We start from the raw sequence: 15000 nt of genomic DNA, 5'->3' as shown, positions 1-15000 counted from the left end.
TCCATACAGATAAGGCTGAAGTTTCTGCAGTGCCCACACTATGGCTAGACATTCCTTTTCTACAGCTGCATAGCATTCCTCCTTGGGTTGGAGCCTATGACTGAGATAAACCACTGGGTGCTCTCCTCCATCTGAAGAAATCTGGCTAAGTACAGCCCCCACCCCATGGTTCGAAGCATCTACCTGCACAACAAATTCTTTGCTGTAATCTAGACTGGCTAACACAGGGGATCCTCCCAAAGCTTCCCTAAGCTTCTGGAATGCCGACTCGCATGCTGGGGTCCACACTACCTTATCTGGCCTGTTCTTCCTTGTCAGGTCTGTGAGGCGAGCAGCTATGGTACTATAACTGGGGACTAACTTTCTGTAGTTCCCTGCTGTCCCTAAAAATGCCTTCACCTGCTTTTTAATAACAGGTGCACATCATGCCTGAATGGCTTTCACTTTGGCAGGTTCTTGCCTTATCTTACCACTCTCCACTCTATGTCCTAGGTAGGAGACCTCTGCCATACCCACCTGACATTTGCTTGGCTTAATGGTCAACCCTGCTCTCTGTAATCTGCCCAGCACCTCCCTGACATGCTGAAGGTGTTCTGGCCAGGAATGGCTGTAGATGGCAATGTCATCTAGGTAAGCAAGGGCAAACCCTCCTGCCAGGATATGGTCTACCAGCCTCTCAAAAGTTGCTGGGGCATTCTTCATCCCAAGGGGCATCTTTGTGAACTCATACAAGCCAAAAGGAGTCACAAAACCTGACTTCTCTCTAGCACTGGGAGTCAAGGGCACCTGCCAATAACCCTTGGTAAGATCAATGGTTGTAAAATACTTAGCCCCACCCAGCTGCTCTCATCTGTTCTAGGCATGGGGTAAACATCTGACTCTGTGTGACTATTTAATTTCCTGTAGTCCACACAGAACCTGGTGCTGCCATCCCTCTTTGGCACCAGCACTACTGGGGAGGCCCAGGGACTGTTGGACTCTTGCATCACCCCTAGTTCCAACATCTCTTGTACCTCCTCCCTCAGAGTCTGTTTGACTCTCTCAGGCAATCTATAAGGGGCATGCCTAATAAGCCTTTGGCGTCCTGTATCCACCTGGTGCTGCCCAGTTGGGTGCACCCTGGTTTCCCGGTGAACATGTCCCCAAATTCCTGCAACACTGCTCGGAGTTCTCGAACCTGGGTAAGAGATAGCTGCTGGGACATTACTACCCCTTCCACTGAGGTGTCAGCCCGAGCCTCACTGAGGAGATCAGTCCCCAGATCTCCCTCAGACTCCTCCTGCAATCCACTGCAAATGCTCAGCACAAGGGCCTCCCTATCATGGTAAGGTTTCATCATTTTAACATGGTACAATTTGTGCGCCTGCCTTCTGCCTAGCAGTTCCACCATGTAGTTAAGTTAAGTTACCTTTCTTACCACTTTGTAGGGTCCCTCCCAAGCTGCTTGCAGCTTGTTGTGTCTGACAGGAATGAGAACCATTACCTGCTGCCCCACAGCATACTCTCTAGCTTGAGCATTCCTGTCAAACCACACCTTTTTCTGTTGCTGGGCTTCTGCCAGGCTCTCCTGAGTCAAGCCCATGAGTTCCCTGAGCCTTGTCCTGAGGTTTAGGATGTATGCCACAACAGACTCCTTGTGAGAATCGTACTCACCTTCCCACTCATCTCAAATTAAATCTAGAGTTCCCCTCAACCTATGCCCATACAGCAACTCAAAGGGTGAAAAACCTGTGGATTCCTGGGGAACCTCTCTGTAAGCAAACAACAGATGGGACAAATATTTATCCCACTCCCTCTTAAACTGATCTGGAAATGTCCATAGCATGGACTTGATTGTAGAGTTTAAACTCTCAACAAAACCATTAGTCTGGGGATGGTAGGGGCTGGTCTTCATGTGCTTCACCCCACAGGACTTCCACAGACAAGCCAGCAGGTCTCACATGAAATTGGTACCTCTGTCAGTCAGCATTTCTTTGGGAAACCTACCCTGCTGAAAATCTCTAACAAAGCATTTGCCACCTTCTCTGCCTCAATGGAGGACAAAGCCACTGCCTCAGGGCATCATGTAGCATAATCCACTACCACTAGGATATACATTTTCCCTGTGGAACTTGGGGTACTCAGAGGACCCACAATATCCACAGCTACCCTCTGAAATGGCTTCTTAATCACAGGCAATGGCATCAAAGGAGCTCTCATCTTGTCTCCTGCCTTGCCTACCTTTTGGCACTGCTCACAGGTCCTGCAGTACCCTGTTACATCTCTGGAAATTCCAGGCCAATAGAAGTTCTGCATAATAAGCCTCTTTGTACATTTTATGCCCATATGACCTGCAAAGGGAATATCATGGGTTATGGCTAGAAGCACCAGATGGTAGGCTATAGTCACTACCAACTGCTGTACTCTCTCACCTTCTAGCCCTCCCTCAGGGGTCCACTCTCTGTATAGTAACCCTTTGTCCCAGTATACAGATTCCCCCATTCCTTGAGAATCGGGTGCCACCCTAGCTACCTGCCTCAAGCCTTACAATGTAAGGTCTGAGAGCTGAGCCTGTCTCAACTCTCTCCTTGTAACCCTTCCCAGCTTCCCTTCCACAGGAAGTCTGGCATCCTCGGACAGTGGTGCCTTACTATCAGCCTGGGTACTACTACCCACCTCTAACTTTGTAGTCACTCTGTTTAAGGGGCCATCAGTACCCCAAAGCAGCTGTGGCTCACCTTCAGTCTGACCGCTACAGGGTAGCTCCCTCCCTGAAGTAACCACCTCACCAGTTCTGGCTGCAAGTATGCAGTCTGTCTGGGTCTCCCCCAGGCTGCAAAGAACAAGGCAGGAAACCACTGGATAAACACTTTATATAAGTAAAGCTTTCGGATACAATCCTTTCTCAATTGTATTGAGAAAGGATTGTATCCGAAAGCTTTACTTATATAAAGTGTTTATCCAGTGGTTTCCTGCCTTGTTCTTTGCATTTTGGTTCCTGGCGTTTATTTTCTTCTCCCCCAGGCTACCAGACTTACCTGCTTGTCTCCAATCCTGACTTGTGTAACTGCACAAGCACAGGGTACTGCACTATCAAAATCATTCCCTATCAGGACATATGCAGGTATATCCTCAAACACACCTACTTGATGGCTTCCTTTTCCACCCTCCCAGTCAAGGAGAACCCTAGCCAAAGGTGTATGGAATGGGATGCCTCCTAAAGCCCTGACTGGAGTAGACTGCCCAGGCAAGTACTGCCCCTCTGTAACCATTGCAGGCTTTACAATGGTTATATCAGAGGCTGTGTCTCTGTTGGCAATAGCCTCTTTGCCATTCACTACAATAGGATATAACCTCTGGTGGTAATTTGGTACCATTGTTGCTCCAAGACAACCTACTACTGGCATTTTGTCTTTCCCACTTACCGGCTCCCTCACCTTTTGCTCCCCACCTTGCCTTTGTGGACACCTGTATGCCACATGGCCCCACTGGTTGCATTCAAAATATTTAACCCTAGCTTCTGGACATGTACCTGGACTAGTGGCTTCCCCTGCTACTGGCAGATTCTGTTGGAGCAGTCTGTGCTGCCCAACATGGGTTCCTTTAGACCCATGAGCAGTACTAGGGGTCTCTTTCCTATGCAGGGCTGTTTTGCTTGCCAGGTATAGGTCTCCCTTCTTCCCCAACTCATCTGAAGTAGCACATTGTCTATCAGCTAACCAGATGCTCATGTCCTCAGGCAAAGTGCTAAGGGCTTGTTCCCTCACCAAAAGGTCTGCCAGCCCTTCAGACATGGTGACCTGACATCCACTTACCCACTTATGGAAATAAGTGCTCAATTCAGCAATATATTCACACACACTTTCATCTGCCTTGCATCTATGATCACAAAACTTTTTCCTATAAGTTTCAGGTATTAGCTTAAGCAATTCTAACAAGTGATTTTTAAAAGCAGTATAATCAAAACATGCAATGTCAGACATTTTTGACAAAACAGTTAAAGCTTTACCATGGAGTAAGGGGGTCAGGAACTGTACCCAGAGCCTTTGGTCAACACTATACTGTTTGCATACCTCTCAAACATATGAATGAATCTATCAAAATTATCCCCCTCTTTAAATTGTGGAAGAAATTAACTGACCCTTTGTGCTTCTGGGGTCCAGTTACTCCCTTCCCCATTACCTCCATGACTCTGGCAAAGAGTCAGCATTTCCCTCTCATGCCTCCTCTGATGCTCCTTTTCCTCAGCTTCCATCTCCAAAAGTCTAGCCTCCAACTCTAGTCTCTTTAGCTCCAGATGGATTTTTAAGTCCTCTGCAGAAAGGTTGAGCTGTCCATTCTCCGAGGGTATTATATCTCCAGTGCCAGTCTGATTGTCCTCCTGGTTGTTGTTTTCTGATGCAGATGTAACCAAGGCTGCAATCAGGTCTGCCTTAGTCAGGTTTCCATGCACCAGTCCCCTAGACTGGCACATCTCCACCAGCTGGCTCCTTGTCAGCTTTCCATACTCCTCTGCTGGCATGCTGCCTGCTCACCCTGACTAACTAAGCTAACAAAAGAAATAAAACAATTGTGATCTGAACTCTGAGTATTCACTGCGTGGCTGATTTAGAGTACAAAAAACCTTCAAAGCTCACTGTACAGAAGCTGCAGGAATTCACTCTACCCACACTACTACAAGCCAATTAGTATTTGCCAACCAATTAATATGTGGTGTGGATATCCCACCACTGCCAAACAATTAATATGTGACACCCGTGCCCTGGCCCAGCAATCAAGGAGCCTCAATCTTCACCACTAACACCAGTGAGGGGCATCTCATATAGGAGAAAAGGATAACAAATACACACAGTAAAGTGAAATTTCCCTTAAGAGCAAACAGAGATCACAGTCAGTCTGGGGCTGGTCGCTCCCTTGCTCTACAGGTCTCCAACAAGACTCCCCACTGGCACAGCTATAGGGCCCAGATCTCAGCCTAGTGGGCAAGCTAAAACCTCCAGCACCCTCTCTGTCCAACCAGTGCTTTGTGTCCCTGCCCAAGTAGCTGACACACACACATACACACACACTTTGAGAAGAATTTATACAACCACACAGACACTCCTGGGGAAAGCTGGCACCAGGTTCACCAGCTGTGCCCCTTCTTCCCAGAATATACGGTAGTACCAGCTGCCACCACCCACTAATATTTATCAGCTACTCAAAGGCCCTTAAAAGGGTGTCCAATTATTACTGTACAATATTATTATCCAATTGGTAGTATAGCCCAGGATTAACGCTTTTAGAGTGGCTTTGTATAATTTTACCAAAGGCATGCAAGTACTCTAAAGAGCTTAAATTATCTCTACAAAAACAGCCACGGTTGAAAGGGTTTTAAAAATACTTAATAACAAATAGCCAAAACAAAAGACAATACATTTTACTACACAGTGCTAGTCAAGAGTTCAGAGATCACAAAGAAATACTTAAATAATTCAGTAGTACTGTTCTGACATCAAAGAAAAACACTTAGGGCAGGATTCACGAAGGCTTGCACGGAGTGTAAGAGACGTGTAAGACTCCATGCAAGCCTCGCGATCCAGGAACAGCCCGAAACTCCGTGTAAGAGACCAGCTAAAACGTCTCTTACACGGACTGGGCGTGGATATGCTAAATACCTCACTTGCAGCCGAAAGGCATGCAAATGAGGTAGAGTAGCAATCCATGAAACAGAAAGTAGCCCGTGTAAGAGCCGTTTTAGCTGCAGAAATGTACTCAGTTGACAACTGAGTACGTTTCTGCAAAAATCACAATGGAGCCATGTCAGCTCCAAATAAAGGGTGCATATGTGACAGGCAGCATGCCAATGGCCAAATATGTGGCCATTGGCAAGGTACCCCGATGCAAATATGAAAAAAAAAAATTTTATTTTCGTCAATCGCTGATGTTTAAACGCAGCGCAGCCCTGCGCAAACGGGCTGCGCTGTATAAAACATAAAAATGAAGGTTATAAACCCACAAATGTGGGTTTTATGCAATACATGGATTTACAATGCAGGGACCAGCAGACCAAAAACAACATGGCCACCGTTTAGTGGTTGCTAAGGGGGGAAGCTGAGTCTAAGACATGTAACTAAGCATTAGTAGGCAATCTGATGTAAATGAGGGTTAGGATACTGAATCCCACTGTCACATAACAAATGAGCACATTCTGAGTAGTGTAAGAGATACATAAGGCAGAGGAATAGAGTAGGAGATAGGTGACATCACAGGGGGGAATGGTAGAAAGAAATGCAGTTCATTGGAGGTCAGTGTTACATGACAGATGTCAGACACAGATCATGGAAAGAGGAGTGCCACAAGATAAGCATGGAAAAGTCAAGAAATGGAAGGTGTACACTGTTACTTACACCAAAGTTTCTTGCTGGGTGTGCATGCGCACGTGTGCATGCCATGAGGCGTGGGTAGGACAGTGTGTGCACGTGTAAGGCAGACTGAGCATGTGGGAGCGTGTTGGTAGACTTTGAAGACTGTTTGCACTAGTGTGCGCACGTGTAGGGCAGACTGAGCATGTGGGAGCCTGTTGGCAGAGTTGTAACACTGTTTGCGCTGGTGTGCGCACGTTTTAACCTGAATAAGCAGATTCTGAACCGTGTAAGCATGTGTGCATACGTGTAAGCCACTGTGAGCGTGTTTTTGCTGGTATGCACATTGCTCCCCCCTGAGGAAACAGAAAGGAAAAAGGAAGCAACAGAATTAGTAGGAAGCTAGCAGGGAATACTGCTGGAGCTAGCAGGTGAAAACAATTAGAAGCAGGCAATTACACAGGCAGAAGAGTAGCTCAGCCAAGCACTTAAAACTCTGCAAACAGCAGTGCAGGATGTATCTCTCAAGAGACACTGCAAGACAGGAGTAAGCTATTAGAAGTGAAAACTGAAAAAGCTGAACTCAGAGCAGAAATGCTAGGGGCTGCCATAGCTGTCATAAGGAGACATAGGCGACTTGCTGAGGGTGGTGACAATGCAGATGGTGCCAGACAACCCACAGTGAGGAGACGGAGAAGAGTGTACAGGCCCAGGGTCACCTACCATGGGTTACATCAGCTGGAGATAGTAGAGCACTATAGAGTGGACAGAGACCTCCTGCAGCGAATTGTTGAGCTGTGCAGGCCACGCCTCACACACAGAACCAACAGAGGGGAACCCATCCCAGCGGAAACCAAGGTATGTGTTGGCCTAAGAATACTAGCAACAGGTACCTTCCATTGACCAACTGGTGATATGATGGGGATATCACAGGCATCAGCCTCCAGGGTACTGCACCAGTTCCTGGATGCCATGTCAGCACATGTCGGTGATCATGTATATTTCCCCAATGCCCATGAGGTATTGGCCAGCAATATGCGTCTCTTCCAGCAAATAGCGGAATACCCTGAGGTAGTGGGTGCAATAGACTGCACGCACATACGCATCAAAGCACCAGCCGGTGAGCGGGGTAGGGCCTACATTATCCGCAAGGGCTTCCCCTCCATCAACTGCCAGGTCGTGTGTGATGCCCAGGGCATAATAATGAATGTGTGTGCTGGCTGCCCTGGGAGCTACCATGATTCCCACATCTGGCATTTGACGCAGCTGTACCAGACATTTGCCAATGGGGACATCCCACACGCACACCTAGTGGGGGATGCAGGTTATGCACTGGAGCTGTGGCTGATGACACCCATCAGAAACGCACACACAACTGAACAGGAACGCCATAATGAGGCACATGCACAAACACGTAATGTAATAGAGCATGTGTTTGGGCTGCTCAAGTCACGGTTCCGGTGTCTGGACACATCTGGTGGAGCCTTGCAGTACTCACCAACTACATGTACCCAAATTGTCATGGTATGTGCTATGCTACATAATATGATCTTGCGAAAACAGCTTCAGCAGGACCAGCATAGGGCCGGGCCAAACAGCCCCCCACCATTGCCAAGGCCATCACAGGCAGAGCGTGACTCGGAGGAGGAACAACCTGAGCCTGCCCCAGTAGGCAGAAGGAGGTATGCCCAGTATGCCCTGGCCTTGGCTAAGAGGCAATGCATAGCACATACACTGGCTCAGTAGGAACCCTGGGAATGATACCCCCCTCTTTGACTCACTCATATAATAACATGGGTGCCTAAAATGACATAACCTGCTCTCAAACATGTACAGGGAGTGTAATATGTGCATCCAACAGAGGCAGCCCTGCAGCACTACCTGAGGCATGAATGCCATGTGTTAAGTAATGTAACACCATGTACTATATGCACACTTGAGGACCCTGACTGACATCCACCCTCACCAAGCATGAAGCCACAATATGACGATGGGATGATCAATTGCAATAATTGGCTGAAGTAATGCAGTTAGTCAAAGGGGAGCCAATGTGTTCCAGCCTGGGATGACATGCTGAGCATGACATGATACACCACCTGCTAGGGGTGGCATGCACCTATCAGTCCAGGCCTCATGGATACTGGCAAAGGCTGTCAGTACCCACAGCGTGCCCTGAATAGGTAAGGCTCAAAACACAAATCCACCTCCATAGGTACCACAAGGGATAAGAACCTAGATGTAATGCTACCCAATGCCAGAAGTCTAAACAGCAAGATGCATGCAGTGTAAACGCACCCAGTATGGAGAATGTTGATATCTGTCCTGTAACAGAAAACTGGGTCAAGGCTCACAACAGTACTCTAACACTACCAGGTTACACCTCATACTGTGCTGTACAGCCACAAAACATGGAACAAGCTACAAAAGGAGGGTGACTAGCAATAATTGTCAAGGATAACCACACCCCCATGTTGGTACCACAACAAGAAGCAGCATGGACTAGCCATGGTCAAGTAACAGTGGCTAAAACCACTTCCCAGTATATAGCCTGCTACAGACTACCGTCCTAACACCAGGAACTGCACCTGGCCTATGTTGGAACACATGAATATATCAAGCCCCCCAAACCACATTATATTGGTTGACTGAAAATACCCAGACACACACTGGGAGCATTATACTAGCATCAACACTGTAGGAGAAAAGTTCCTAGAATCCATAAACCAAAATGCTCAGGAACAATGTACCACTCCCACAAGAGCGGTAAGCATACTGGATGTGATAATCAGCAACATGGGTACTGGATGGCAAGATGAGAAGTGTATCCCTCACTGGTAAGACCAGACTATAGAGTAATCACACCGGATATACACATCCTGACCACAGTCCCTGGCCAGAAAACCACAGTGAAAAACATGTGTAAAGCATAAGTTGCACCCCTCCAAACTGATGTGGAAGCCATTAAAGGCCCTGTGCAGGTGCAAAATATGGGACACACCACAGAACCTGTTATACAGGCATTCCATGAACACAGCCAGGAATGCTTGGATTATGCAATCACAAATAACAACAAGACACAATGCCATACATGCAGGCATCTGGCATGCTGGACTCCAGCCATTACCAAACCATGCAAGAGAATGAGGAAGCTACTACATGATAGAGCAAACATAAAAAGGGAAGTAATCACTGATCAGTAGTATGGCAATAAAATATGTCCACACATACAATCCACTAAGGCCAGCTACAACAAGTAGAATCTGTGAATCCTGAGGCAATGTTACACCTGCCCCAAGTACACAGACAACCCTCAACTCCCCCCAATAAATACAAATATATGTGAGAGATGCAACCATTTATCCAAACCGGAGGCTGAGCTCCCCCAACTCAGTACAGTCAAAACTAATCAGGAGGAGAAGGTAACCACACACACCACAAACCCAGTCCCACATAAACCTATCACAACTGTAAACCAAACACATAAACACAGAAAAACATTCTCGGAGGCCCTAATTACAAACACACTACACCAACAGAGGCCTCCAAAGCAGACCCCCAAGCAACCACAACCTCCAAACATAGCACATGCAACACATAGTACACAAAGCTGGTGTGCCAAACAGTCACAGGCCAGAAGGAGAAACAACATGCCTGATACAGTTGTAATAGGTGACTCTATAGGCAGACACACTGCTGTCCCACTCACCAGACTGAACAAGGGAAAGGGTACAGTAAGCTGCCTGTAGGCTGCTACAATATGCCACATAACACAAGTATGCAGGTCACCCCAAAGCAAGTAGAAATATGATGCAGTCATTGACCATGCTGGTGTGAAAGACCTGAGATGTACCTCCCTGGACTACATGAAAAGAAACATGGATGAGCTCTCTGAGTATGTACTCCAGGCTGGTATTACACTGGCCGTTTGCAGCATCCTACCCTCACCAGGAATGATGCCACAGTACAAACACAGAATGATCAGCTTTAACAGGTGGCACAATTACAGCTGTCAGTCCAAGAGGACCTAATGTCTGTCTGCTTGAGATGACATGCATGACAAGCCATGCTGCTGTTCCAGGGATAGCTTGCACCTCTTACCCCTGGGCGTCTGGATATTGGATAAGGCTTTTGCCACCTCCATAGAGCCGTACGTAGGCAAGGCTGAAAAGACTAACCCACCACCCTAGAAAACATAAGTGGTAAGAAACATAAGGGTAATGCTGACCAATGCCAGATGTGTAAACCGCAATATGCATGCTCCTGAGGCCCTCCCCAGTATGAAGAACATTGATGTCTGTGCAGTGACAGAAACCTGCTGCAAGCCTACTGACAGCACACCAGCACTACCAGGTTATACCTCATATCATGCGTTATGGCCCAAAAACCTGGACCAAAACATAAAAGGAGGGGGAGTATCCATATGCAGCACAGAAACCCATATGTACAGGTAACTGACAATGCACGAAGCATCGGAGACCACCCATGTGCACCTAACTGTAGTCAAAACTGCTGTACAGTCTGTAGCATGCTACAGACCACACTCTCACACACAGGAACCCCACCCAGACGTCCTGAAGACACTGGACAATATGAATGTCCCACCAAATACCAAACAAGGTACTCACATATTACCACATAGGTGGTAAACCATTATGTATGCAAGGAGTAATCAGGGACCTAGGGACACAAGTGGACAGTAACCTGTTATGTGACACTCACATTGCCAATGTGGCTAGGAGGACTGTCTATATTGGACACCGTATCATGAAAGGATTCACATCTACGTCAACAGAGGTCATTGTGCCCCTGTACTGTTCTCTTATCAGACCCATAATCTAGTACAATGCCTCAGTTGGGATGTACCTTACCTGACACCTGCAGCAGTTAGAAAGACCTCAAAGGTACCTCACCAAGAGGATAAAGGGTCTCAAATATATGTCATATGCTGCCTGGCTGTAGACACCCCAGCTGAATGCAGTCACATACTGCCTACACAGAGGCATTGTATGTCTATTGTACAAGGCCATGTCCAACACAGGAGTAATGGACATGCTCCACTCCAGAAAAATCAAACCCATTGGAGCTGTGAGAGTGACAGATGTCAACCTCAACACGTAATGAAATAGGATGTGCTGGAGGGACAAATACATAACCCAGAGCTCCCCACACCCTGGAACAGGATCCAACTCCATGTTAGGCAGAGCCCCTCACCGCACTCCTCAACAGGAATATTGCCAAGTGGATGGATGATCGTAGATGTACACTGGGGGTCTTCACTGTGTCTCATCCAGACAGAGGCACAGTAAAGTAAATCATAAATGGCCATAATATTCACATAGCAAGGGCGTGAAGACACACACACTCTGGCTAGGCTTACAAATGCTCTAGGGTGGATAGCCTAGTATGAACCTATGAACCTATGAAGATACAAATTGTACAGGACACTAAGGATAATCCCAAGGCTTACTCAACTAATGGTAGGAACCATGTTGGGAATTCACAGATATGCTCTGAATCACACAAATATTACAAACAACATACCAAACACACACACATATTGCCAACATACAACCTGACAGGTGCAGTGCAAACACCCCCCCACCCAGAATGCAAAATATCTATCCCAGCAGACTGCTGGCCCCCTGACATTGCAGATGCTGAGGTAACAGCCAGCATCTACAAAGCAAAACACACAGCAGCAGTGGTATGAGATGGTGTCCTGGGCTGAGTCCAACATGGACTCCAAGAAGAATGGAATGCCAAATCACACTACTGCTCAATGTCAGCCTTACCACAGGATATGTACCCAAGAGCAGTGTACAACAACAGTGGTCCTTCTCAACAAAGGTGTTGCCTGAATGGATACTGCAAACTACCACCCCAGAATCCTGACAAGCTTGGTCTGCACAGCTATGGAAAGGATCAGCATGTACCACAGACATAAAGATATCGGGGACCTACTGACACCGGACCCTACCCAGTGTGGCTGTCTTAAGTGCAGATCCTGCCCCTAAACATGTTTGACCCATTTGAAACAGTCATTAAGGTCATTGATGAGGGCAATGTGGTCCACACAGCGTAGCTGGACCTTTCAAATGCTTCCATACAATACCCTACGTGTTCAGTATAGATATGTTCACCAGCTTAAATATAAACCCCTATGTCAGTAGAGGGGTTGCAAACCAGACCAAGGAAAGAACTGACATGGTCAGACATGCTGCAGCCATGTCAGACTACAAACCAGATATAAGTGGCATCCCACAAGGCTTGGTCCTGGGACCTCCCTCGTTTCATATATATGTCCCATAGGTACAGGCCAACATGGAAGGACTGTGACTGAACATGTATGCAGAGGACTACAAACTGCCCACCATATCTGACCCCCAGCTGACACAAGCATCCCACAAAAGGGCCACATAGAAACAAACAACTGGTGCCATAGCCATGTCAGCAAGCTAATTGCAGAAAAGTGTATAGTCAACCCCTGAGGATATACAGTAAGTGCCCACCAATTACCACACAGGTGTTAACCCATTATGTACCTAACATGTAATGAGAGACCTGGGGACACAAGGTGATAGATATCCTGCATTGGACAAACAAGTGGCTGTAGTGTTCACAGAAACATACCATATACCCACCTAATCATGAAGGTTGTCAGATCTAGATAAGGGGAGTTCATTGTGGCTCTGCAGTCATCCTTCATCAGTTTTACAATTGACTGCAATAGCCTCTGTGGGATGTACCTCAGCAGACACCTCCATCAACTGTAAAGTCCCCAACAGTACCTCACCAGGAGTAGCAAAGAGCTTGAACAGATGCCATGTGTTGCCTGATTAAACAAACTGCAGCTCCACACACTGCCATACTGCCCACCCAGAGGCAAGCTGTGCCTGATGTATAAAGCCATGTCCAAGCTGGAATCAATGAACATGCTGCACCTTGTACAATCTGAATGGCAGTGAGCTATGCACATGAGAGACCTGAACCCCAGCACTGACATACATAGGACAAGCTGTACTGAATGATCCATAACACAGAAGCCACCCCCACTCTTGAGTAAACTCCCAGTACAGGTTAGCCAGAGAGTCACCCATCGACACTCCTCAAGAGGAATCTTGATGAGTGGATGGGAGATGGTAGGTTTATCCTGGGTATCACTGTTATGTCACAGGTAGACAGAGGCACAGTATACTAACCATGATATATGTCATGGCAAACTCCAGTTACAATGTGTGTCGAAGGACAAACACACTCTCTGACTAGCATTAGAAATGGCCTAGGGCACATCACTAGTGTTTGCCAATGTCCACCTATGTTGTGGAATACACTACCAATGTTGGACAAGCCTGGTGTAGGTAGTCCATATCTGAACATAATGCAACATGGTCATATGTGCACAACTGGCCCCTAAACAGTCTGTTGTGCTCACTATGAAGATTTAAAGCAGTGATAGGACTAAAGCCCAGGATACTGTCCACCACAGTGAAAGTACTGAACCAGTACACTATATGGTACTACAGTGTTAGGTCGGTATGAAAGGATGTTGACAACTGTATGCAAAGTATCCCATGCAAACCCTGAAGGCACAGTATAATCCCTGTTGTGTTCAGACATGAAGCAGTTGGCCAGAAAGTACACAACATGACACCCAACACACAACCATAAACGTGGGATATTGTTGAAGATCACACTCATCCAAATATGTGGTGGACTGCAGAGTTCAACATATGGAAAGCTCACACTGGGCATGCTCGCACACTTTGATAAATGAGACATATGTCAGACAACATGCCATGGAAAGGCTGAACTGGGCATGCTCACACACTTAGGCCATATCTCTGTTTAGCAGTTGGCCACACATATCTGGTATTTGTACGTGTCATTCCAGGAACCAACCACATCAGAGCAATCTTCCCAGTGCACACAGTTAAATGACTACAGAGACATAAGTGATATAGTGGATCCCCCTCATATTCAAACATCTTCCACAGATACACAAGTTGTTCATAGAAACAGGGAATGCTATGGCAATAAAGACCTGCAAACAGTCTATCAGCAACAAATATTGTGTATCTGACAATTAAGCATATGGGTGTAAAGGTCAATACTAGGCTATTTGCCCTAGGGAATGACAGCTTAGCCAGAGTGTGCTTGGCATCTGCATCCCCAGTACAGTAGGCTACTGTGCCACTGTAAAGCAGGTCACATAAGGCATCGTGTGAGGCTAGTGTGCTGTGCCTCTGTCAAGCAGGGACACAGTGGAGATCCCAGGGTTTGAATGTGCTAAGCCACATCCATGTTGTTGGTGTGTGCTGGAAGAGGGTTGCTAAGGACCTCTAACAGTAAGTGGACGTCAATAACAGACTGAGGGGAGCTCTATCTGCATTGTCCGGACAATTTCTCTGTCAACACTGTGTTGTGATGATTATGTGGGATTGAAGTGTCGTGCCGGTACTGTTCAGAGATGTCCTCCCTCTGTGGGCTACAGCTCTGCAATGTATTAGCTCACTCTGTCTGTTGGACAGCTCATATATGGCTGGTGTACACCTGACAGGTGTCCTGTTGTGGAGCAGTCATGGGTATATGTGGGATAGCATGATCGATGCAAACCTTACACATGCTCATATAATGCAATTGTCAAGGATTATGCAGAGTGGCCAGTATAGTTCCCCAG

The sequence above is a fragment of the Protopterus annectens genome, chromosome 15.part0, assembly GCF_019279795.1.
Source record: "Protopterus annectens isolate FY-2018-M chromosome 15.part0, PAN1.0, whole genome shotgun sequence".
Taxonomy (NCBI): Eukaryota; Metazoa; Chordata; order Ceratodontiformes; family Protopteridae; genus Protopterus; species Protopterus annectens.
Note: the sequence above shows the minus strand (reverse complement) of the source record.